This window comes from Sparus aurata, chromosome 20 (assembly GCF_900880675.1).
Source record: "Sparus aurata chromosome 20, fSpaAur1.1, whole genome shotgun sequence".
Classification (NCBI taxonomy): Eukaryota; Metazoa; Chordata; class Actinopteri; order Spariformes; family Sparidae; genus Sparus; species Sparus aurata.
Genome location: NC_044206.1, coordinates 26123235 through 26149640, shown reverse-complemented (window position 1 = coordinate 26149640; position 26406 = coordinate 26123235). Strand labels below are relative to the sequence as shown.

Here is a 26406-nt window from a genome sequence, read left to right as displayed (position 1 = left end):
CTCCAGAATTCATGGCTGTTATCAGACAATCAATCCTCCGTCACTGTGTGTATTCTGATACACATGCAGATGTAAATGTGTTCTGAAAGAAAAGAAACATGAGAACCACGTGTTCTCATGAGAAATCAGCAGAACCGCAGGATGTTTGGTGGGTTCCTGCAACATTTCTTAACAAACTCACATGTGACGACTCCGGCTCGGCCCGACACTGCCGGGCCTCACAGATATCCTCCTGATCTCACTAATCTGAGCTGCCGGGGATTCAGATGTTCATAAACTCTTCAAAACATTTTCACCCTTTAATTTACAGATTCATAAAATATGGACTTCCTACTTCAACACTTTCAACAACAACAACACGTCACTTTCCAGAGCCAGAAGGACCAAACAACTTCAACCAGTAGTCAGTGGGGATAATGGAAATACAGTCAGCCTAATAAGAGTTACTGTAGTTAATGTGTTAGACGTCTATACCAGTATACATTTACACACCTTTACATGTACAGAATATGACCCTATTCATCATTATCTGCCCGCAGAGCTGCTCTTGGTTCTGTTTCATTCTCAACTCTGAGACGAGACCACATTAAAAGTCTCTGATATTGTGAAGTAAACCTGTGAATAATCACAGAGGTTTGAGCACTCAGAGGGTCAATTAAAGTGTCAGAGGTCAAACTGTTATTCTGAGCAAAGAGGGTTTATTTCAGCATCAAATCACGGCTGAACTCAGGCGTCCATTAGCTCAGTTGTTATAGCTCGCGTCCCGTGTACAGAGACTCTGTCCTCGCTGAACCGGCACCAGGGTTCCAGTTCCTGCCTGGAGCCCTTTGCTGCATGTTGGCCCCCGTCTCTCTGACCCGGATTCCTCGTATCAGTGAAGCTGCTGATTAGTAAAAAGCTGAAGTGATACCACAGAAATGAAGAAACATCTGCTGGCATACATCACTATAACGTCCACCCCAATTCTGTTGAACTGGAACTGTTTTGTTTTTCTGTGTTGAAATAGTTTTTGTCAGACGACGAAATCAGATAATTTATTTTTGACAAACATTATTTGCTCCTCCAAAAGATGTTTCCTGATGTTAAACTCAAAAACAAGTAGTGTAAAAATACATCCTACCAAACAGTTTCTCCAGAGGCCAAGACAGATTCATACACATCATCCTTTTATCAGGTTTTCAGGTTCTCTTACAGGACTGGGTCTCCTCCAGAATTCATGGCTGTTATCAGACAATCAATCCTCCGTCACTGTGTGTATTCTGATACACATGCAGATGTAAATGTGTTCTGAAAGAAAAGAAACATGAGAACCACGTGTTCTCATGAGAAATCAGCAGAACCGCAGGATGTTTGGTGGGTTCCTGCAACATTTCTTAACAAACTCACATGTGACGACCCCGGCTCGGCCCGACACTGCCGGGCCTCACAGATATCCTCCTGATCTCACTAATCTGAGCTGCCGGGGATTCAGATGTTCATAAACTCTTCAAAACATTTTCACCCTTTAATTTACAGATTAATTAAATATGGACTTACTACTTCAACACTTTCAACAACAACACGTCACTTTCCAGATCCAGAAGGACCAAACAACTTCAACCACTAGTCAGTGGGGATAATGGAAATATATTCAGCCTAATAAGAGTTACTGTAGTTAGTGTGTTAGACGTCTATACCAGTATACATTTACACACCTTTACATGTACAGAATATGACCCTATTCATCATTATCTGCCCGCAGAGCTGCTCTTGGTTCTGTTTCATTCTCAACTCTGAGACGAGACTACATTAAAAGTCTCTGATATTGTGAAGTAAACCTGTGAATAATCAGAGAGGTTTGAGCACTCAGAGGGTCAATTAAAGTGTCAGAGGTCAAACTGTTATTCTGAGCAAAGAGGGTTTATTTCAGCATCAAATCACGGCTGAACTCAGGCGTCCATTAGCTCAGTTGTTATAGCTTGCGTCCCGTGTACAGAGACTCCAGCCTGTGACAGTGGGCCTTTTGGTGGCCTTATTTTGCATGGCGAAAATAAAAACACCTTTGCACTAAAGTGCTATTGTGGTTAGACCCTCATGTTTTTGGACAAGAGAATTGGACCATAAAGCGGCCTTTCTGACACAGTCCCTGCTTGGGGCCCTTTGCTGCATGTTGGCCCCCCTCTCTCTGACCCTGATTCCTGTCATCTGTGAAGCTGCTGATCAGTAAAACGCAGAAGTGATTTCACAGAAATGAAGAAACACCTGCTGGAATCCATCACTCCCACTCCCACTATAACTCCCACACCAATTATGTGGAACTGGAACTTCTGTGTTGAAAGAGTTTTTGACAGACAACTAAATCAGATAATTTATTTTTGACAGACATTTACTCCTCTAAAAGATGTTTCCTGATGTTAAACTCAAGAACAAATAGTGTAAAAATACATCCTACCAAACAGTTTCTCCAGAGGCCAAGACAGATTCATACAAATCATCCTTTTAGAAGGTTTTCAGGTTCTCTTATAGGACTGGGTCTCCTCCAGAATTCATGGCTGTTATCAGACAATCAATCCTCCGTCACTGTGTATTCTGATACACATGCAGACTGACAATGTATTCACGTTCCTGTTATTGACTCAATAGATTGTAGAGCTGGTGAACACAATGCTCTCAACTTCATCCTCTAGTACAGGATGTTTAAGAATAATTTAGGTGGTTGCCATTACATGGAAAACAATTTTACAGCTATGACACAATATAAAGGAAATTACTAAAATATTTAAAGTTTAGCTAGATTGGAATGACAGTAAATTGAACATTTGCACAAAAGCAAGCAGTGTGACAGCAACATGATTCACTGGAAAGGCCATAACTCAGTGGTTACCATATGCAGAACCTAAAGCACTTTGACTTTGATTAAAGGTGGTCCTCGGCTCAGAAGCATTAAATAAAAGGACAAAAACAAACATGTTGACAAGGAAAGAGGAAAAAATGTGAACAGACATGGTGAACAAAAGAACAAACAACCAAATGGCCACTATCGTTCCTCCCTGAAGGAGACATTTAGCCTACAAATAACTTTAAATGTCTGCAGCCGTTGAGAGAGCTGTGATTCAGCGCTGGCAGGGAACACTATCCATCATGTTAAGGATAGGACACTGGAGCAGTGGACGAGACAAGAAGAAGAAGACGCTGTCTTCAAGCTGTGAGAAAGGAGTCCACACAATAAGTAGAGGAGGACTGAGGACTCCTCCTCGACTCAGGGAATAAAATCTTTGGTATTCTGTTCGATCTCTTTCAGTGTCTCTCTGCTGTGCTTCCTCCCAGTCCGTCGATCTGTTGTCCTCCAGTCACAAACTCTAAACTCAGCGCAGACTGAATGATGCTGAAGCTGCCTGACAGAAGGATGGAAGGATGCTAATGAGCCTCAACACCTATCGTTCCTTTTTAGTACACTATAAACTGTATTAAATACTCAAATAATCGGTTTTAACTCCTATTTAATCAAGTTACTGAAGTTATGTATTTTAGACTGAGCCACATACATAATTCCATGGGGTGCCGATTGTAAAGTTGCGCATACTTAAATAAATAGCAACTTTTCGCCACATTTAGCAACAAACCACGTTTAAAAAACGTATTTGAATTTTAAAATGTTAACTTTGTCCAGATTTACAGAAATATTTGTGAACTTCTTTCTCTTGAAAAACATATAATGTCAATGTTAAATCTAAATAAAAACTCTAAATTTAAATGTAATCTGAATGCTTAATGTTAAATCTAAATCTAAATGTTGAATCTAAATGTTAAATCTCAATGTTAAATCTCCACATTAAATCTAAATCTAAATGTTGAATTTGAATATAAATTCTAAATGTTAAATATAAATCTAAAATCTTAATGTTAAATATAAACCTAAAAGCTTTTATTTTGGTACTTCCGGTAACAGGCAGTAAGTATTTGCATATTAGCTAAATATTTAGTTCCATCCATGACATTTAGATTTAACATTTGGCATTTAGATTCAACATTTTGAATTTATATTTAAATTTAACATTTAGATTTAGATTTAAAATTTAGATTTAACGTTGAGATTTAACATTTAGATTTAAATGTAACATTTAGATTTAGATTTAACATTTAGATTTAGATAACATTTAGATTGGTACTTCCGGTGAGAGGCAGTAAGAATTTGCATATTAGCTAAATATTTAGTTTCACCTGTGACATTTAGATATGCATTTAGATTTAACATTATGATTTAGATTTAACATTTAGATTTAACATTTAGATTTAACATTTAGATTTAGCATTAAGATTTATATTCAACATTTAGATTTAACATCCAGATTTATATTTAACATTTTACATTTTACATTTAGATTTAAATTTAACATTTATATTTATCATTTATATTCAACATTTAGATTTAGATTCAACATTAACATTTAACATTTAGATTTAAATGTAACATTTAGATTTAGATTTAACATTTAGATTTAATATTTAACATTTAGAATAAGATTTTCTATTTATATTTAACATTGACATATTTTTACAAGAGAAGTAAATATCACAAGATAAATCTTGTCAAAAGTAACATTTTAAAACTGACATATGTATTCCCATCTTTCCCATCAATCTGTTTTTAAAGTTCAGTCGAGCTCGGAGCCTCAGGTGAGAGTCGAGTCTGAATCTGCAGCTGCAGACTTCAGTTGATGACGAGCAGACTGCCGGTCAATAGAATTCATTATCAAGTTTACTGAAGCAAACATGTGCAACATGGCCGGAGAATACAGACGAGTGTGCTCTTGTTAAAATGATAGACACGGTCCATGTTGATTGGATGGATACCAAAGTCGGCAATGTTATCAGTTTCAGGGCCAACACATGAAGCCAGTCCACATATTTACTTCTACTTTCGATTCTTAATTACATTTAATATCAAATAATCTATAGTTGTTGTTCCCTGATCCTGCCTGGATCCTTAATAAATTCATCCATTGACACTCCTGCCTGCCGTCTCGTGCAACTGGGTCTCTGCTCTTAATGTGACTTGAGTAAAACTACAGAAATATTTAAGAAACATAACAAATGACCTGAAAATGACTGAACAGAAGACTTACAAACTAAATGAACAAGGGAATGAGGAGCAGGTGGAGTGAGGTGGAGAAACACCAGAAACACATGCTGTGTCTCAATTCAGGGTCAGCATCCACAGGAAGAGGAAAGAGCTAATGAAGGACATGCAGTGCAGGTGTGAAGGGTCAGCACTCAGGTAGAAGGGGCGGGGCCGAGACAGGTGTGGAGGGAGAATTAGACTGGTGAGGAGCACAGGAAAACAGAAGACTGGGAAAAAATCACAAGACACCTGAAAACCATAGAAAACACATTTAAATAAACTAGAACCACATCACCATGGCAACTCAAGGGTGACTTTTGGGTACTTTTTACAAAATTGTCTGTTTGCAGCCCCGATTCAAAATCTTTTAAAGTGCTTGTGTTGAGATCCAGAGGGTTTAATCAAGTGACAAATAACAACAGTGTGTTATTGAGCATACAAACATCAGAGCCCCGACTGCAACGATCACTTCCTTTTGTCCTTTAATACAACGTGGCCGGTGCTCCATTTTCCCACCTAACTGGTGATTTAAGGATGCTGGGTGAAACATTTCTTTGAAGAGTTATTCTGCAAACACACACTGTCTGCAGAGTCTCTGAGATTAACACACACCCTCGCACACACATATGCTGAATCACCCTCGGAGTCTCTTCACACAAACATAAAAGTGGGAATCATCTTAGAAATTACAGCAGCTCGGTGCAGCGGGCAGCGAGGCAGGCAGGTGTTGATAACACTGCAGCAGCTTACCGCCTCCTTCCTCCTCTCCTGCTAACCCCCCCCACGCTCTCCGAAACACCTTCCTCCCCTCTTCTACCTCTTTTGTTTCTCTGTTTTTACTCAGACTCGTCTCATGCAATTTCACAACATGTGCGCTGTGTCTTAAACTGCAGATATCAGAGAGCCTCCCTGGAGGAAAAGGATTATGTGGAGAAAATATGACTACAAACAGAAGGTAGTTTGTGTGAAGCTCGGCTCAGACCACAACAACCAGAAACAGAGAAATCCTAGAGCAGCTGGTGGTGCTGCCATGGAATGGTAAACATTCAAGCCCTTGAGCTAACGTTAGCTAGCATACTACTGTTGATAGACACTTAAAATATCACCTCCAGTTGTGGCCAAAGAACTCATCCAGACTCAATTAACCGTCTGATTTTCTTTCTGTTTTTTTTTTCATTGCACCACTCTAATCTCATTTCTGTTTATGTCTGCTTCCCCACAAGATCCTGTGGCAGAGATTACAGGTGAGTCCAGTTTGGGTCTGCAGAGTGATGAAGCCAAACCCCTGCGGCTGCAAATTGCACCAAATTCAACTACATAGCAAGTTAGCAACAAAGCTACCAGTATCTTTACATCGGAAAATTCTGTAAATCACCTCAGTGCTGTGACTGGCCTCTGAGGTGAGTGTTCACCGACAGGCTGTTGGTTTGCAGAAGCTAGCAGTTACTTGAGCAACAAGTAAAGCTATCTGTCCAGAGTTGAGCAATATATGATCCAGTTTCACTCAAATTGGGGGATAAAGTAGAGAAATAGATGTTTGTACACAACATAAAAGTTGGGTTTTTGTACAGTAATCGGTGAAACCTTCATCTGCTTTAACAGCTTCTTCTAAATATAAACATTTTCTAGGAAAAGACAAACTAAAATAACATGAAAGAAACGTACAAAACAGACTATTTTGCCATTGTTGGCAAAATAAAGAGATAAAGAATAAGACATATGTAATAAAAACACTTAAATATTGATTTAGACTTCACAGGAATGTAACTGCTTTCACTAATATTGTTATAACATTTTCTGTTGGTAATATCCCTAAACAACATAATACAGAAGAAGAACGTTCAACGTTAGGCTCCATTTCTCTGAACCCAGGGAGGAACCACAGGATACTACTCACCCTCCCTGTTTCTGACTCTCTGCCTCCCTCTAGCTCCTCTCTCTTCTTTCTGCTCCCTCCCTCCATCCCTGCCTCATTCCCATTCAACCCACAGAGCTCTGTTTAGTCGCCTCCTCTCTTTCTATATTCTGCCCATTTTCTGCCTCAGTGGCTCCTCACAAACACAGACAGTATTGGCGTGTACAGAGGACTGCATTGTAACAACAGCTCTCCTCGCGGACATGCAGCATTAGTCACAGAGGCCTGAATACATACTGAGATGTTGAGACATTGCTTTAAAGAAAGGGCCCGTGTCTGAGCGGGATGGAAATGGCACCTGATTGAGTTCTACAGAAGTTCTGCTGCATTCACACTGAACAGGAAATACAGCACAGTCACATGTTTTATCTATTCCTCATGCTAATATTCATTATAAAAGGAGGACTGTTGGGTAAAGAGTTCCCAGAGCTGTACAACCTTTAAATCAAACCATCAACCACAGTACAGTGAAATGTCTGCAGGCAGCTGAGGCTAAAGGCTTCATGAATATTAACATTAGTACACAATGGTTCCTGGTTCATGTTCCTCGCCGTGTTCTGCCCACAGAGCTACGATGTTGTGATGTTATAAAAGATACTTTGTGAATCGAGAGCGGATCAAACGAGCAGTTCCTACAGAAAGCCTGTTTTCTTGAGTTGGACTGCAGAGATCTGTCTGTCCATCAGAAAAGACAGCATGAGGACAAGAAGAACGTGTGTGTGTGCAACATGCACTTATTTGAATATAAGTTTTAAGAGCTATTATCTTTAAAAACGGTTGTTGTTTCACGTCAATATAAAAGTGTTTTCACAGCGGGGGTTGGATGTGGCTGGAGGGCTGTCAGACTGATGAAAAGAGCCGCTGCTATTCATTTGCTACATGCAGATACAGGCATGTTTACGGAGGCGTGTTGATCAGCGCTTTATAAAGTGTAATTGCACAAGATGAAATGTGGAGGACGCCTGAGGGAAAACTGGAGGTGATTAATAGCAGCGATTACAGCGACTCAACCCTGCTGGCAACAACTCATCAGATGCAGACGAAGCGTCTTCACTGATCGTTTTACAGGTTGTTCACACGATCGCCTGTACAGACACGCAGAACTGGGATCAACAAAGCATTGATCATAAACTGTTTTGTTGGTTTGCTTTAATAAGCAGAGACACAGACGGTCATTGAGCCGTCTTCCCTCGAAGCAGTTGACACATTAACACCAGAGGAGGCTCGTCCATAGAGGAGGAGGAGGTTGGTCCTCTATTTTTGAGAGGCAAGAGGAAGATCAATTTTTTGAGACAGAGCAGTCTGTGAGAGGAGCAGGGAGCAGGAAGGTGGGGGCTAGAGGAGGACGGAGGGCTTCTGTCCTCCGTGGGAGGGATCTCCTTCCATTCACTCAATGCATTCAGGATTGTTTCATGCTGATCTATGATTGGCTAACACATGTAAAATGAGGCACAAAGGGAGGACGTCCTCCCTTACCAATCAGCAACCACAATACAAGATTGACAGCAGGTTGGTCCAATGACAGTTCCCAAATTTCATTCTCACGTTTATACAACCGTAAACAAAAAATACTTCTATGTATTTTACAGCTTTCACTGGCAGCCATGCTCGGACAAGAAATATGGAGTTTTCAGTGATATTGGAATCTGTTTCAAAGGAAATATAAGCAAATTTCTGAAAGAAAAAAACTGTTCGGAGAAATCAGAGAGAAGCAGTCAGAAACATATTCATAGTTTTTGTTTCGTTCGTCCTGCTGGAGGACATAACGTTAGCGGCACGACCGGGACACAATACAGAGCAGCTGTGCTGTTGTGAAGTATGTACATTGACTGCTGCAGTAGCACAGTGGGTAGCGCAGTTACCTGCCACACAGGTGACTGGGGATTGAATCCCAGAAGGGGTACACATTGGTATTTTTTTTGTCTTGTATATTAGCCCACTGTACATTATTAGCCGGCCGGGGACACACCGGCCCATGTTAACCAATTGTGTCGTTCACACGGCAACAGCCAACAACAACAACAGCCTTTTGCCATTTAACAAAATGTTTTTTAAAGAAGTCTTGTAAGTCATTGTTTTATTGCTTAATTTTCATTGAATATAAGAAAGTAGGGATAAGTAGTTGACTTGTATAAAATAACATGACACCGTGACCTGGTTTTCCTCCTGTCCTCCCCAATTTTTTCAGTCACCAGCCGCCACTGGTTAACACATTACAGGACCAAAATATTCAGCACTTCGTTAGAATCTGAACATCAGAGGACAGAGAGCTGAGACACCTCTGAGACATCATGACTGGACGATATCTGACTCAGCTTCAGGTTTTAGAGCTCGTCTTTCTGTCATAACTTTCATTGGAACAGTTTCTTTGGTGGAAAGTAGTTCTAGTACAAACACTGACAGTAACAGGAGGTTTTTCAGTGTGACACATCGTTCAGGTGGAGACAGATAATAAGACAAACACTATAAACTTGTCTGTAGTTATTATACTGACAACGTTGGTCTGTCTGTCTCCTGCTTTGGTCCTGAAATACCTGAAATATCTTAACAACTATCTAATGGATTGCTACAAAGTTTGGTTCAGACATTCATGATCCCCAGAGGATGAATCCTTATCTTATTTTGATTGGCCCCTGATTTTTTCACTAGCTCTACCAGGAGGGTCGCTCTTTTAGGGTTTGAATGAAGATGCATGAAATTAATAACTTTGGTGATGAAATACCTTTAAAACTAGTGGCATTCCCATCAGCATTAGCTGTTTGCTATGCTAAGCCCTTAGCATGCTATACGGTAGGCCTATACTGTAAATCATTGTTTGAATGCTGATGTTAGCAATTAGCCAGTGAGGGAATGTCGCTAAGTACATTTTCTCAAGTAGCTACCGAACGTAAGTACAATTTTCAGGTGCTTTTACTTGCCTTTACTTTTACTTGTTACTTGTTCTTCTTCTTTACAGTATACTTCCATTCCACAACATCTTTGAGGCAGACATTGTACTTTTTACTCCACTACATTTATCCAAAATCCACTTTGATCATTTAAGCAGTGTGTAATGTCGAGGCAAAGCCCGTTAGCTCGATAGCTCGCCGTCCTCTGCAGCACAACGAGCAGAATGAAGGATGGGATCCGGACATGTTTCAGCACGAAATTTAAGTAGAAACAAAGAAATTTCAAATGAGAGCTTGATGTTCTTGCGTTTGAAACACAGTGGGATACAGGGCAAACACGGTCAAAAGGGTTCTGAAGACACGGATCACAGCTGGATCTCTTAATCCCAAACAGCCCGTGTGGAAGAACTCAGGGGAGGGTTGAAAAGAGAGCAGGGGAGGAGAGGCAGCAGGAGCTTTGTAGTTTTCAAACCAAACATCATTTACAGTGTGCTGTGTTTCCCACATGAGTACACACACATGCCCTCATATACTATATATATATATAAACAGCATACTTAAGTAAGGCTTCAGCGTCCAAGAAATCTGGCAGGCAGAGCGTAGAAAGTGAGCTGGTGCAATGAGGGCCAACCCAGTACAACACCCACCAGGAGCAGAGCGACGCAGCGGTAAACACACGGTGCTTCATGAGCTCTCGTGCTCCCCAGAGGATGAACCCATAGTTATTATAGTTATTTTCTGAGGATGAATTGAGGAGTCTCACAGCCTGCTGTCTAGTGGCACGGACATAAAACCAAATATACTTTGCCATATTAGTTATTAATCTTACAAAGACAGAAATAGATCCATCGCCTCATCCTGCAAAACATGTGTTCTTCACTCGCTTACAAAAGAAAAGCACGCTGGCCAGACCAAGATCTGTAGACAATCTGTAAATCAAAGCACCCTGTAGCTGCTTTAATCATTATAATCATAATCATTAAAGCAACATCATGTCACTTTTTAAAACTGAAGTTAAAGCTTGAAAATCATGTTCATGGTTCAGTGTCTCGTAACAGAGTTGAGAGGGGAGGATCACGGCGTCACATGTGTAACACACAACAATAAGACGTAATGAGTGTGTAGTTTATAGTCAGCACCTTCATCACGTCTGACAAACTGTTTCACACCTGGATCTGTATTTACGACAGCGGTGTTGCACTCTGAAACTGCAGGGGGCGCCATATCACACTGACCTGCACTAACATGCTGAACTAAGATGCGAACATGCGAAACATTATACCTGCTTAGCTTCAGTATGTTAGCGCTGTAACTGTGAGCGTGTTAGCATGCTACAGGTCGTATGTACCGGGTGTGGTCCTTAAACCGGCGGGATTTGGACTCTGATCTCAAAGAAAAGCAGAGAGAGATGAAGCGTATCCACAAAGTGTTGAATCACAACTGTGTTGAAGACTTGAAGCAGAAAAAGAAGAAAGAAAATGAACAAAATAGTTTAAACTTTGCTAATGAAGTGAGAGGAAGCTTCCAGTGGACACTGAGCCCTGACCACAGAACTCAACCCGTCTCCCGCTGGACTGTTAATGACGATGGAACAAAGTCAGAACCGCATTAAAAAGTCTCGTCTCTCAGCTGCGGTGACATTTATGATTCTCCACAGAGAATCAGAGTCGGTCTGGGTTTAAAGCTGAGCTGGTTCGCTCTCCTCACTCTGTGAGACTCAAACATGTCTCCTTCCTTTTGTAAATATGATGCCTGAAGAGTGAAGACATCACCAGATTTCTCCACTTACATCTTATATCACCAGACTTTAAAATCCTTCTCACCCTCCCTCCTTGTCTCTCTCCCCCGTCCCTTCCTCTCTCACCCACACTCCTCCTCTCAAACACAAACCGGACTTTAAAAAGAAGAAAAGAAAGTGAATCCTCCCCCTCGGCTGTGAGCTTCTGCCTCTTAAGCTGCGGCTGTTTTTGTAAAGCGAGTGTGACTGAGCCGTCCCCAAAGTGGACGGCAGCAACAAAACACGAGCAGACTGAGAAGAAGAGGAGGAAGAGGAGGAAGAGGAGGACGCAAAAAGAGCGAGAAATACTTTGAAAGAGGGAGGAAGAGTGCAGTTGGAGTCTCTCTCCGGCACCCCTCGGAGCGAGGTCGCCTCCTATTGGTCGGGTTTGTTTATGTGCCAGGCCAGTTTTTTAGGCTTTGTGCTGTCTGGTTGCCGTGGTGACGAAGGCCCAGACCCCAGTGTGTGTGTGTGTGTGTGTGTGTGTGTGTTTGTCTGTAAGTCATACTGAATTAATGCATTTGCCTGGAAGTGTGTGTGTTGAATATTCAGAGCGCCTGACAAGTCTGTGTACACGTGTGTGTGTGTGTGTGTGTGTGTGTGTGTGTGTGTGTGTGTGTGTGTGTGTCCTGCAGGTTGTGATGTTTTTTTTATTTGAAGGATGAAAGACGGAGAACAGGACTGAAGAGACTTCAGAGTCGGGTCACTGCTCCGTCTCTATGAAAACACACATCAGGACTGAATGAAGTGTTTTTATTTAATCAGTTTTAATTAATTACAGCCACAGTTACATTCTCACCTTCTGGTTCTACTGTGATTTAAATTCTGTCCAAAGCGAAGTCCTTGTATTCCAAAAACCTCCTCAAGAAGTTGTGCTTGTCGTCTTTCTTTCGGTGTGAAATTAGACTTTGGTCTGTAAACAGAGTCCAAAACTAACAAAGACGACAGCAAAGAAAACTAATTAAAGCCATCAGAAAAGCAACTTAATAACTTTGCAGCCTGGGAGCCAACGCTGCGATGGCTGGTACCGGGTCGTGGCCCAGTTCCAGTACTGTTCCAGTTCTAGGAGTGTTACCTGATTGCGTCAGTGTGTGTTAATGTTTCCAGTTCGGACTCGGAGACTCAGAGTTGAAGAAGTGGATCAATGAGAACCAAAGTACTTTTTCATCATCCTGCACATCCGATCCAAACTCCCCGACCTCCCCCGGCTCCTCGCCCACCAGTCTCCCTGCTGCTCCATCTGATCGGGCCTGACAACAGCGCTCACTATTTATTAGGAGGAGTTAACCAAGAACCTGGACCCACTGTGAGCCTCAGGCACAGGTGGGATGGAAAGACACACACACACACTGCAAATTAGTGTTAAAAGGTTCAGGTGAGGTGAATTTTTGTTAGCAGAGCAGAAGATCTTACAAAAAAGTTACTTTTTAATTTTCAAACTGACACCTGACATCATTCTCTGTCATTAAGTATTAATCAAATATACAAGATTTCTTTAAAATACAATTATATAATAGAACCCAAATAATGATTATTTGTGTTAAAGCAGTGCTCCATTATATTTAAATGTCATTTCACTGTTTTTAAATGTGTAAATATCTTTAAGCAAACATTAAAAAGCAAAATATAAACATGATCTCATGTAAAATAAAACTAAAACTGTGTTTTCATTTGGGAAAATGACTGTATTGTTCTGAGGCAGTGTGAATATTAACCTTGTTTTCACAGTGCAGGTACGCTGTGTTCAGTGAAACCAGTCTGAACCACTGAGTGTTTGACTCTGGGTCAGGCTCAAGGGCAATTCGGTGCCGGTCACATGGTACAGTCTGTGCCGCAGTGCCGGTCACATGGTACAGTCTGTGCCGCGGTGCCGGTCAGGGGATTGATGCAGACACGTTCAAGCCCACTTCTTCAATCTTTAACCTGCAATAACTGAGTTGTTTTGCTCTTTGGAGGGCAGCTGAAGCACAACTCTGGAATATCATGTTTTTAATCTTGTTAGCAAACATGACTTGTTTTACATCACTACAGGCTTATTTTCCCCTTTCAATTCAAGTCAATGTAGCCGTGTTGGTTTAGCAATGCCCTCCAGTAACACTGTCAGACTCCTCTTCCTCATCAAAAACTGGTGCCTACATTACCCACAAGTCACCTGACCGCTCACAGAGATTCAGGTGTGTTATGCTAGTAGCTGCTAGCGTGCAGCAGAGATGAGGAGCAGGCTACAGAAGTCTGCTCAGCTTTTCCCTCCATCTCAACAGGATGTGTATTTATTCTTGTTTTTTTTTTTTTTTCATTTTCAAACTTGGAGTCTTCAAAACCCGACCGACTCTGACGACTCCAGGGATTCAGCACGGCTCCCTCTGGAGACACAGAAGGCTCAATCACTGCTTTCATATATTCAGCGATATTCAAGGAACTGTCCCTTGTGTCAGCTGACACGCCTCAAAGGCTGCAAGCTTAATACAGTCATCGAAGGCGTTCACAGTAAAAATTCAATCCTTGCTTTCTCTTACGCTTCCAAACACCTGGACAGTCACTCACAGCTGGAAAATGTCCCGATGTCTTGTCAAAAATATCCAATAGTTTGTTTCCATGAACACGGTGGGAAAATGTCCTGAGGTATCACACCTACATCACACCTACAAATGTTGAGACGTCATCTCGAACAGCGGTCTCTAAACAATGGTTTGAAATTAGTGGTGTGCATCTCTACCTCGTAAGACGATTCGATGCGCATCTAGATATCTGGACTACGATACAATTCAGGGACGATACATTTAAATACGGAACGATTTGGTGCGATACGATGCGATTCAATACGATGCAATCTGATACAGTTCTTCACATTTGTTTAATGTAGAAATTCATTTTCCATTATAAAATAGAATAAGCAATTCTATGAAAGTGGCTTTGTTCACCTCACCATGTCTCCATCACTCTCAGTGTCATCACACTGTGAGGTTGTAAGTCCTTCACAATAAAACGGGCTATAGACGCCGTGATGACCTCGGACCTCGCCGAGTTGTGGCTGGAAAAAGACTTTAATAGCCATGTCGTTGTCTTGCGTGTTCGTGCTCCTTCTTATAAAATCCAAATCTCTTCCAAACTTTAGATTTCAGATTAGCTGGTACATTGTTAACAGTAGCACTCTTTAGATAGAAAAGGTGACACATTTGCAGCAAGGTAAAGGATGCCATGTGCTGCCTTGCCTATCTAAAAGGGAGGTGTAATATTCCCTCTTTTCCAAAAAGCCGCCACTTGAGTAGGCGTAAACATGTGACGCGACGTGAAGCAATTGTCTTCAAAATAAGAGCTTTACATTTAGAACTGGATTCTTAGCGGGGGGCTTTTAATTTGAAAGTAGCGACAGCTATAACAACAAGCGAACAACGAAGAAGGCTACAGAGAGCGAGGAGACGCTAGCATCTCCTGGATCTCAGTGGCCGTCCAGTTGTTCATCTTAATGTCCGTGGATGAAGTGATGGACTGACTGCTGTGATCAGCTGTTTCCTGGTTTTAAAACTCCCCGGCTGTGGGTCGCACAACAGTGCAGGTCATCCACACCTCCGCCCACCTCAAGCAGAGACCAGCACATCGACGTCTCGGATTTAGATAGCAATGGAGCTGTAAATAAGTGTACCGGGCAAATCGGTGGACCAAAACAGACCCCCAATTTACCACCACCTGTCCAACTCTGTGGACCTAACCGCAAAAAGGACGGCCAAATTGGCGCCTTGCTGCCCAGTATAAAAACGGCTAGTGTCAGAGTTGTCGGACATGTTGTTGTTGTTGTGGAGGTTTTTCCCTCGGATACACTAACGTTACTCTTGCAAGAATCTTGCGTTGACCTTTAACCTTCTTACGAGAGTTGAGAGACGCTCTGCAGAATCAGCAGCAAAGCTTCAGTCAACTGATACGTAACTTTAGAATCGAGCCATCGATCGGTTAATGGTAAATTTAAATCAATACAGGGGTCCGCGTATCGATGTAGTCACATCTTTAACGTTGACAATGGTTACCAATTCGTATCGGTGAATCTTTACACCACTATTTGAAATCTTTTTCACCAAGCAGAAGAATCAAAATAACTGGTTTTAACAGCCATAAAGACAGTTGTTGAAGACATCCAGTGGTTTCACATTCACAAAGGTCTCAACTTAATGCGAGTCAACGTCGACTTTTGGTTTTACGTGGGACCATCCACTCATCCCGCCCTCTCCTTATCACGTGACATTTTCTTCTCTGTGACAATCACCTCTAAAACAACATGAAGAGCTAAATATACGTTGTGATATGTGAACTGAGTTAAGACACTTTATGGGCCCAAAATAAAGAAAATGGCAATGATCAGAAAACTTTATTTTCATCAGAAGTTGAGAAAGAGAAACAACAGTGTGATAATGAAGCTCACATAAACAAACGGTGTGTCGACGTGTCGTGTTTTCAGTGAAGAATAGATGTGAGTCGACTGAGCTCTGAGTCGTCTGCGGCATCGAGGAGGATCAGAGCGAGCAACACCGGTGGAGCGGCGCTGCACTGACTGACTGACAGGTGAGTGTAGCTGCAGGGCTGACACACACACACACACACACACACACACACACTCTGAAGGACACACTACTAAACACACACACAAACTTGCGTGCGTAACATTGAAATAATAATGACACCACTGGAACATAAAAACCTCACCTCACCTCTGCACCGCCGCTGCCCTCAGACAGCCAATCATCTATCAGCTAAAACATTTACACACACACACACACACATACACACACACAGCAGTAACTGTGTTTATCTTCAAGGATAATTCCACTTTTATGTTTCCGGCTCGTTCCCAATCGTAAGATAATTACCTTTTCCTGTCTGAATACAAACTCTATCAATTATTTCTAAAAACAAAAATCCTTGAACAAGTAATTGTTCCACAAATGTTGCCGTCCTCGTTTTAAAAAAAATAAATGAATGTTAGGATTCAGCAGCACACTGTGGGATCAGAATGGAGGCTTCTGCTGTGTGCACACTTCTGGATTGTTGGATTGCAAATATACGTCTCATTATTTGTGCACACAGCTCACAATATGTTGCAGAATTTACAGATATTGTAGAAAATTCAACAAACCCACAACACTGTTTGACACCAGATATGTTAATGAGTGTCAGTAATTGCCACTGCATTTGCAATTTAAGCTAAAAAGGAACAAAAAAAACATCTTAAACAGTCACTTTTAATGAAGAAAAAACAAAAACAATCTGCCAGCGTTTAAACACCCCAAGCTCGTTAAAAAACACTCAGCAAAACACAGAATCCACCCCGGACCCTCCGCACACATTCATAAAACCCTCACAGTGTAACGAAACAAACACAAGGCTCAGACCTGCCCGACGCCCGGAGCACACCTCACACTCACCTCATGTGGAGGAGCAGTCGGTCAGGTGGTGTACAGGTGGTGTACCGGTGGTGTACAGGTGATGTACAGGTGATGTACAGGTGGTGTACAGGTGGTGTACCGGTGGTGTACCGGTGGTGTACATGTGATGTACCGGTGGTGTACAGGTGATGTACAGGTGATGTACAGGTGGTGTACATGTGATGTACCGGTGGTGTACATGTGATGTACAGGTGGTGTACAGGTGGTGTACAGGTGGTGTACCGGTGGTGTACATGTGATGTACCGGTGGTGTACATGTGATGTACAGGTGGTGTACAGGTGGTGTACATGTGATGTACCGGTGGTGTACAGGTGGTGTACATGTGATGTACAGGTGGTGTACAGGTGGTGTACATGTGATGTACAGGTGGTGTACAGGTGGTGTACAGGTGATGTACCGGTGGTGTACAGGTGGTGTACAGGTGGTATACAGATGATGTACCGGTGGTGTACAGGTGGTGTACAGGTGGTGTACAGGTGATGTACAGGTGGTGTACAAGTGGTGTACAGGTGGTGTACCGGAGGTGTACCGGAGGTGTACAGGCGGTGTACAGGTGAGGTACAGGTGATGTACCGGTGGTGTACCGGTGATGTACCGGTGGTGTACAGGTGGTGTACAGGTGGTGTACCGGAGGTGTACAGGTGGTGTACAGGTGGTGCACAGGTGATGTACAGGTAATGTACCGGTGATGTACCGGTGGTGTACAGGTGATGTACAGGTGGTGTACAGGTGGTGTACAGGTGGTGTACAGAAGGTGTACCGGTGGTGTACAGGTGGTGTACAGGTGATGTACAGGTAATGTACCGGTGATGTACAGGTGGTGTACAGGTGGTGTACAGGCGGTGTACAGGTGAGGTACAGGTGATGTACCGGTGGTGTACAGGTGGTGTACAGGTGGTGTACAGAAGGTGTACCGGTGGTGTACAGGTGGTGTACAGGTGATGTACGGGTGGTGTACGGGTGATGTACAGGTGGTGTAAGGGTGATGTACAGGTGATGTACAGGTGATGTACAGGTGGTGTACAGAAGGTGTACCGGTGATGTACAGGTGATGTACAGGTGATGTACAGGTGATGTATAGGTGGTGTACAGGTGATGTACAGGTGATGTACAGGTGATGTACAGGTGATGTACCGGTGATGTACAGGTGATGTACAGGTGGTGTACAGGTGATGTACCGGTGGTGTACAGGTGATGTACAGGTGATGTACAGGTGATGTACAGGTGGTGTACAGGTGATGTATAGGTGGTGTACAGGTGGTGTACAGGTGGTGTACAGGTGATGTACAGGTGATGCTCTGCTGGGTTTTCAACCTTTGATCAAACCTGCAGGACAACAACAACATCTCTCAGTCGTCCTGAAAGATTTGGATCGTCCTCATCGTCTGAAATAAAATCACAGAGTCGCCGACAGTCTGAGTGCTGGATTAGAAATCTACCCACACGTCTTTTGATCGCGTCTTTACGACTTTGGTGGAAAACTTTGTATATTAAAATGTTAAAGTTTTGTGGGAACACAGCTCAGATACAGTCAAAGGCTTTAAGATAAGAACTCAGTGGAGTCAGTTTTGACTCAGTTTTTGTGTTTGTTTGTTTTTCGTCGATCAACTTCTGATAAAACTTTTTATTACTGACCGGACTCTTAACGCTCCATCATCACAGTTATGATTGTTTTCGTCCAGCACATATTTTGCGTTGTGTAATGATAATTGCAGCCTGTAGGGGGGCTTTAGTCTTCTTCAGAACGATCGTTATCAGAAGAATCGTTTTGTCTTTTTCAATCAGCTGACTTTTTTAATTCAGCAGCCAAGTTTACAAAGAAAAACTCATAATATGCCAATTTTATCTACATTTGTTTCTTTGTCTGCGGTTCTCTCTCTAAACTCCTATTTATTTTTTAAGTTTCTTTACACACACACACACACACACACACACAGCAGGAATCCTCTCTGAATTGATGTGATTGTGGTTATTAAAGCAGTCAACGCAAATTATTTGTCTGTCTGCATCCAAACTGCTGCAACAAAAGCTGAGAATGACATCAGCACCTGAACACAGGTACAACTCAGTAGAGCAGCTTGGTGCTCAGATTACTTTGTCTATGCTGAAAAGAAAAAGAAGATCGTAGAAAAGTTGTTTCTGGATCACCTGTACCTGTTCCTCAGCAACCGGGCTGGGGGTGGCTGTGGCTCAGTGGGTAGAGCGGGTCGTCTAGTGATCAGAAGGTCACCAGTTCGAATCCCGGCTCCCCCTAGTTGCATGTCGAAGTGTCCTTGAGCAAGATACTGAACCCCAAATTGCTCCTGATGAGCAGTTGGCGCCTTGCATGGCAACCTCCGTCATCATTGTATGAATGTGTGAATGTGGCATGTGTTGTACAGCGCTTTGAGCTGTCGTTAGACTGGAAAAAGCGCTATAAAAATGCAGACCATTTACCCGGACTGTGTGGAAGGCGTGTTGTTTATTCCGCTCCCAAAACTGAAGATGCATTTTGTCCGACGTACGTTCGTTCACAGGTAAGATAATGATGTAAAGTCCCTTTAAATGGATGCACCATCGTCATGTCTTAGCTAATATTAGCAAACTGCTACATAACTAACTTTATTATTATTATGACCTTATTTCTGTTATTTCTTATTTATCATTAAAGATTTTAAAAAGCACAGATAAATTGTTCCTGTCATATTTTGAATGAATTATCATTAGTCAGAAAAGATGAAGGCGTATTTGTTTTTTGTTGAGACTTTTGTGTCATTTTTTTGTGTCGACTTCTTGAAGCTTGTGTGTCTCAGGAAACTATCCATTAAACAAAGCAACATTCAGCTCAACACAACCAGCATCGCCATGTTTCTTAGCTCAAGTTTGCCGACAGTCACTAAGGTGGACGGCACAACTATTTAACAGAAGGTGAAGTTCTGCAGTTCTGGTGACGAGTCCCTGCGGTCACATCACACTGTCACATCCTCCTGTACTAATACATAAATATTAGTAGAGCAGCTTGAAGTAAAGGTTTTATAAAGCTGGTGATGTCAGAGAGGCTGTACTGGATGTGACAGAGAGAAACAGACGGTGTTGATTTGTGTTCAGCAGTCAGCGAACGTCTCCGATTGGCTGATCAGAACTCCGACAGCTCGTCAATATTACAGAACAGCTGAGAGAGAATCAGAAAAACATCTCCAACCTTTAACCCCCTAAACCTGATCCTGCCACCGCCTGCTACACCTGCCATCAGGTGGGATCACAGCGACACCACATGCTCAGTAAGACACTTCATACTGCAAGTGTGTGTGTGTGTGTGTGTGTGTGTGTGTGTGTGTGTGTGTGTGTGTGTGTGTGTGGCTAACAAAGACAGGTTGTGTTTCTGTGTGTGTTTGCAGGTGTAGGTGAACTTGCAGCCTGTGGATTCCTGAGCGAAAGAGAGGCAGAGGAGCAAAATAAATAAATAAATAAATGAATAAATAATAAATAAATGTAGTTATTGAATGACAGAAAAGGTGGAGCTGTGTCAGAGAGAGAGAGAGAAAGAGAGATGAAGACAAGATATCTGCTCGCTAGTGAAAAATTCATTTCAAGGCGGCAGGCCATGCCGCAAGCAAGTTTGGCTTTCAATGATTAATTTATCTTTACACCAATCTCACAGGAGGACGGTGTGTGTGTGTGTGTGTGTGTGTGTGTGTGTGTGTGTGTGTGTGTGTGTGTGTGTGTGTGTGTGTGTGTGTCTCCCCTCCAGGATTATTATCGCCGACGGCAGCCTGGATACAGTGAAACAACACAAAGTGCTCGCGGGTATGAGTGTGTGCTCTTATAGACATATAGTGTGTGTGTGTGTGTGTGTGTGTGTGTGTGTGTGTGTGTGTGTGTGTGTAAACGTGTCAGCAGCAGAGAATGCACATCTGCACGTACGCTATAGAGGATTCATTGTGCAGATTTTAAAAGATGAGGTTGGAAATGTTCTAGATTTTTCTTGTAGTCAACAAAATCTCATGAGGAGATCAAATGTAACGTCTCTGCTCCGTCTGTGGCCTCTCAGACTCTCTGACTTTAAGACTCTGAGCTCCCGTGAGGTCAGAATCGATGCTCAGAGGGTTTTTATCACATTCGGCTCCACAGCTCACCGACACACCAGCATCAGGCTCAACTGTGGAAAACAAAGTGAGATTTTTCAGTTTGTAATTTACTGAAAAATGTTGATGACTCATTCTAATTTTCAACATGTCACAGCTCGTCTGCTGCAGCGCTCTTCACCCTGGCTTCAGTCAGACCTCACCACACCGGTTCAGAGAGCAGAAGCTGGACCTGGTTCTGGTTTGAGGAGATACGATCGCGTCGCTCCAGGTTTGGCTGCCGGTTAAATAAAAAATGGATTTGCAGATTTTGTAGCTGACTTTTGAAGCTGTACCCGGTCTGGCTGCTCTCTGCATCACGAGCTGCTCCTCCTGTACGTGTCGACATGAAGTCCCCTGACACGGTTCTGCTGCTGGTCCCAAAACCAGGTTGTGACCCAGTATGCCCCCAGACTGCAGGACAGCCTGCCAGAGGAACCTGGTGTTTTTGCACAATCCTGTCTGATGCTGTTTTTAACTCAACTTTTTCTCTATTTCATTTCACTGGTCTTAATGTTGTGTATATTCATTATGTTGTCTTAATTGTCTTTTAACTTTTTCTCTATAGTATTTTATTTTATTTGTACAAACATGGATGTATAAGATAAAAGCACACAGAGAGTCACTGAACAAAAACACAACTTTATGACTGCTTCAGTGATTTGGGTGAGACAGGCTCATATTTTCTGATGTCGTGCTGCTGCTCTTCCTGTCGTGACAGAAAGATTTAGTGACCGCCAGCCGCCGTCAAGAGACGCAGAACTTGCATGACTTGAAAACATTGAACATCTCATGGCGTTAACGTGGCTGTTTGCAGACACCGACAGCTGTACGATAACATCTACTGGTACAGAGACGGAAGGAAGTGAGCAAGGAAGTCGGTCAACCTGGTAAGTCAGCTGAGAACTGAGCATCATTCAGCCTCAGTAGCACAGGAAGCAACAAAATAAGACAGGAATGAAAATGCACCATGAGAATGATGGAGGTCCCTGCAGGCGGCCTCCATCACCAGGTGGACAGCCCGATACCTGAGACAGACGGGTTCATGTCTGTGAAGTAGTTGCAATATGATCCGTCTTTCCATTCCAGCCTCTCTCAGCTGATGTATTTCTACTTTTATTGCCTGACCTCGTGAGTTCTCTCGTCTCATTCCTCTTCCAGCTCTCTCAAACTTTCCTCTCTGTGTGCGGCGCTGCAAACATCCGATGTTGTGCAGAAAGTTGAAGAATTCCCTCAGCTCACCTCGTCTTCTTATTTGTCGGTCTTTCTGTCAGTCCGTCACTCTGACCAGCTCTCCTTCTTCCAATCCATGGACAGGCGGGAACCTACTTTTCCCGGCACGAAACTCCACGGGGGACAGATTTCAGCAGTGCGCGTTAAATTATTGATGGAGCGTCCCCGTCCTCCTCTCTCCTCTCCCCCGAGGCTTCCTGCTGAGGGACACTGAGAGAAAACAGAAATCTCTGCGGACTCTCTCTGCATCTCAACACAAGACGGTGTGACTGCAGGTGTGCAGACAGGCTCACCTGGCCCTTAAATAACAACATACACCTACATACACACACAATGAGCCGTCGAGCAGAGGATAAACCTTACACATCTCAGATGATCTCCAAGGAATCGATTTGAATCTCTCTGCAAGTGCTGATCGACACAAACACCAGAAAACACACAGACATGTGTCAGTCTGGTGAGGAGCTCCAGTCTGATGTCCCAACAGTGGCCCCTACAGGCCGCAACGTTAACTGCACTCAGGTTCATCTTAAATTGAGAGAGATTCATGAAGAGGAATCCACTGACACGTGGTTGAAGTCATGGCAGCTGCTGAGCTGACAACTCTTTCAGGTCTTCTCGTGCACGTTGACTGAAGAATTAAGCATTAAATTTAAACAGTTTGATCGATCTGAGAAAAGGTCGATTCATTTAGACTTTAAACTGTATCGAATCGGGCCTCATTTATAAAACACTTGATCAATTCTGACCTTGAACTTGCAATTGGGAACTTTTTTGCTCCAGCTTATCGTTCTGAAGTGCGAGCTGGTTATACAGAGTAATGGCTGAAGAAAACTGAACCAGCCACATACAGATTGGTTAGTTTTAAACCTCACTCTCACTATGTTAGGCTGGATTTGGAAGGAAACACGTCTGCAGCTGAGCTACAAAACAAGAGGCGGCACCGTTTTCCCGGTCACTGTCCCCAGGTAACGGCATTCTTTCTACCAGATTTCTTCACCGTTTCTCGCAGAATTGAGATCAGAGTTTACAGCTCAAACTAAGATTCTTAGTTGTTCTTTGGACAGTAAGCAGGCTGCTAGCAGTAGCCACGTTGCTAACACTACCTTTGCATCAACAATAACATCACAAGGAAACGTCAGGCGTGGTTCAACTTATCCATTTCTGCAGGAAACCTTTTGTAGTTATTTTTAAAAACCTGACTTCAGTGGAAATGATCTCCTCTCAAAACAAAACAGAGAGCTGTAAGTGATTCTCCTGCTGGTTGTGGAGAGGTACCAGCAGGAGAAGAAGAATTATGACTTATAATTCTTTTTATTTATCGGACATGTGCAGCTCTGAGTTCTGACCCGCAGCAGTTTCCTGTGTGTTGGATTGGAGACGCTGTCCGTGGTGCTGAAAGAACCCGAACAGCTTCGGAGCACACGGGCTTCATTTTCTGCACACTTCCAATTAAAAAACTTCATAAACACAAACTTATTATCACTTCACTGTGACGGAAAAATACTAATTAGTTTGTCTTCGACCGCAGAGTAGAAAGAACGAGACGTCACCTGGAGAAATATTTAATTGGAATGAAATTCTGAATGTTCCCCGAGCTGAGTGTGTTTTAACAGTTTGTGTGAAGTTTCTGTCGGTTTGTGGAATAAAAATAGTTTTGGTGTATTATAAAGCTCAGGATCACACTGAGGAAAGCACATTTACATTAGAAACACTTTAAAATGTGTATCAATCAAACAAACAGCCAGTTATTCATGTCAGGCATGAGTCACTGTTCTTCATCTTTCAATCAAACTGGAGGTTTTGCTAGCGACTCTTTCTCTAACTCCACTATGTTTCTGAAGAAAGTAATGACTGATATCAATACTGTTCTTTTTAACTTCACTTGGTTTGTGTGACGCTGTAGTTACTGTGCAGGTGACGAGATAACACACACGTCCACTAACTCAACTTGACCTCGACCGGCTGCGACACTAAAATGCTGCCAAGACGTTTTTTCGCCAGTTATTGAGATTAAAATGGATTTTGTGAGGATACTACTTGATAAAACTTTGCTGGACTTTTACCTGTAATGGATTAATATTACATGGTGTGTGTGTGTGTGTGTGTGTGTGTGTGTGTGTGTGTGTGTGTGTGTGTGTGTGTGTGTGTGTGTGTGTGTGTCCCTGCTGAGTATTAAAAGTGGAACAGCAGCTGGTTTGAGCCGCTGTCTCAGTCTGTCAGCCAGGCTATTAGACAACACTGCCTGACTAACACACTGCTGACTGCTGTGCTGTTCACTGCCACAGGAGGGAACACACACACACACACACACACACACACACACACACACGCTCACAAATAGTCAGACGCCACATTTACAGGAAGCGTGTCAGGTTTGAATCTTCCTTTAAAGATCCAAAGTGGGCTCACAACCTGGCAACCCGACACTTGGTTTTGCAGAAGTGGACCTCCTCTCCACTCCTGCAGGTGTGTGTGTGTTTGTGTGTGTTTGTGTGTTTATAGAAGGTGCAGCAGTTAATTGGCTCGTCTCGTCCTCCCACACTGTGTCAGAGCGTTGTTAAAGCTCATCAGTCTCTGACAGCCGAGCGGGCCGACGGGTTTCTTTTGCAAATAAGAACTCTGAAGAATTCCTCTCGTGTTAAAATAAACACCTTGATTGCTCTCGTGTTTTTTTCCTTCTGCAGCTCTATTAATATGCTTTGTGATATATTACTCATCAGGATGGAGAGGCTGTGTGTGGTTGCCTGCAGAGCTTCAGCAGGAGGCTGCATGCTTATCAGAGAGGAAGAGGAAGAGGAAGAGGAGGAGGAGCTGAACCATGTCTGGTTTAAAGAAAACACTTGAAATTATGAGCCGTGTTCTGGGCAGCTTAGTCACCAAGATTTAATGTTAGGAGTTCACGATTCTGCAAACTACAGATGCGTCCAGGTTTGGTGTCTCACAGGTTACGTACCATATTGAAGATTATACAGAATGTGCCGCGTCACGTTCATGTTGTCTTTCTCCATCAGGAGGTGGAGACAACCAGGCTGCGTAGTTTAGGATCTGCGTTTCGTCATTTGCAGCTGAAACACCACTGGATATTTTAAGGAGAGCTGGTGTTTGAATCCAAACCAGGAGGATTTCTGTAACTCAATCTGACCAGGTCACTAGCAAAGTGCTGATTTAACTTTTTGGTTTTTGCAGGAATGTTTATTCTGGCTTCTATGTTGGTTTTGGGTATTAAGGCACTTCTTTTATCGGTTTATGTGAGCAGGTGAACAGGATCGCCTCGACCCAACCACTGAGGTCAGGACATAAAAATGAGTTTCATTCGGTGCTGCACCGAGACACGATTATCACTGTGCTCAGCTGATCACCATGAAGTGGATGATCGTGTTGTTCTCTGGACTGGACAGGCTGCTGAACATTTATAAAGCTTGATAAAGATAACCATTTACTGTTTTTGTACAGGAGGACTGCTTGAACTTCAGCACATGTGCAGTCGCACTGTGTTAAACAACAAGCAGGCTTTTAAATGAACCAACTAGTTCATGTTTATTCCATCCATCCAAAAAATATTAGACGGTTTTCCTCCAATTCAGTTAGCGTGAAGTGTTAAAACTTCATGTTTATAAAAGGGTATCACTATTTTATTTTCATCTTGAGATTATCCAAGTGGAGGTCTGAAACATTTACATATAAATAACAGATGATGGAGTGATTACCTTCTTCACTGACGCTGACAAATATGAAGAACTCCATCAGAGCTCAGCTTTGGCAAGAAAACAAATACAAGATGAACAGACTGAGTGAAGAAGAAGCTCATGTTTTGGACTTCAGTCTGATTGACACATGAATGTATATTGTAGCTGAAAATATTTTAATTGAGAGAATTCTGACATTATTAAAGCTGCATTACGTGTTTTAACCACCAGGGGGCAGACGCAAACTCACTGCAGTGATCTGTT

At 42.6% G+C, this 26406-nt stretch overlaps 1 long non-coding RNA gene across 1 annotated transcript; it reads right to left on the bottom strand.

Annotated features, from left to right (window-relative positions):
* Positions 1-437: 437 nt before the first annotated feature.
* On the bottom strand, positions 438-5160 carry LOC115571676 (uncharacterized). The gene is made up of 3 exons (XR_003981964.1): positions 5106-5160; positions 1121-1287; positions 438-883 (listed from the first exon to the last, which is right to left on the bottom strand). It is a non-coding gene; the product is annotated as an uncharacterized LOC115571676 (long non-coding RNA).
* Positions 5161-26406: the final 21246 nt, after the last annotated feature.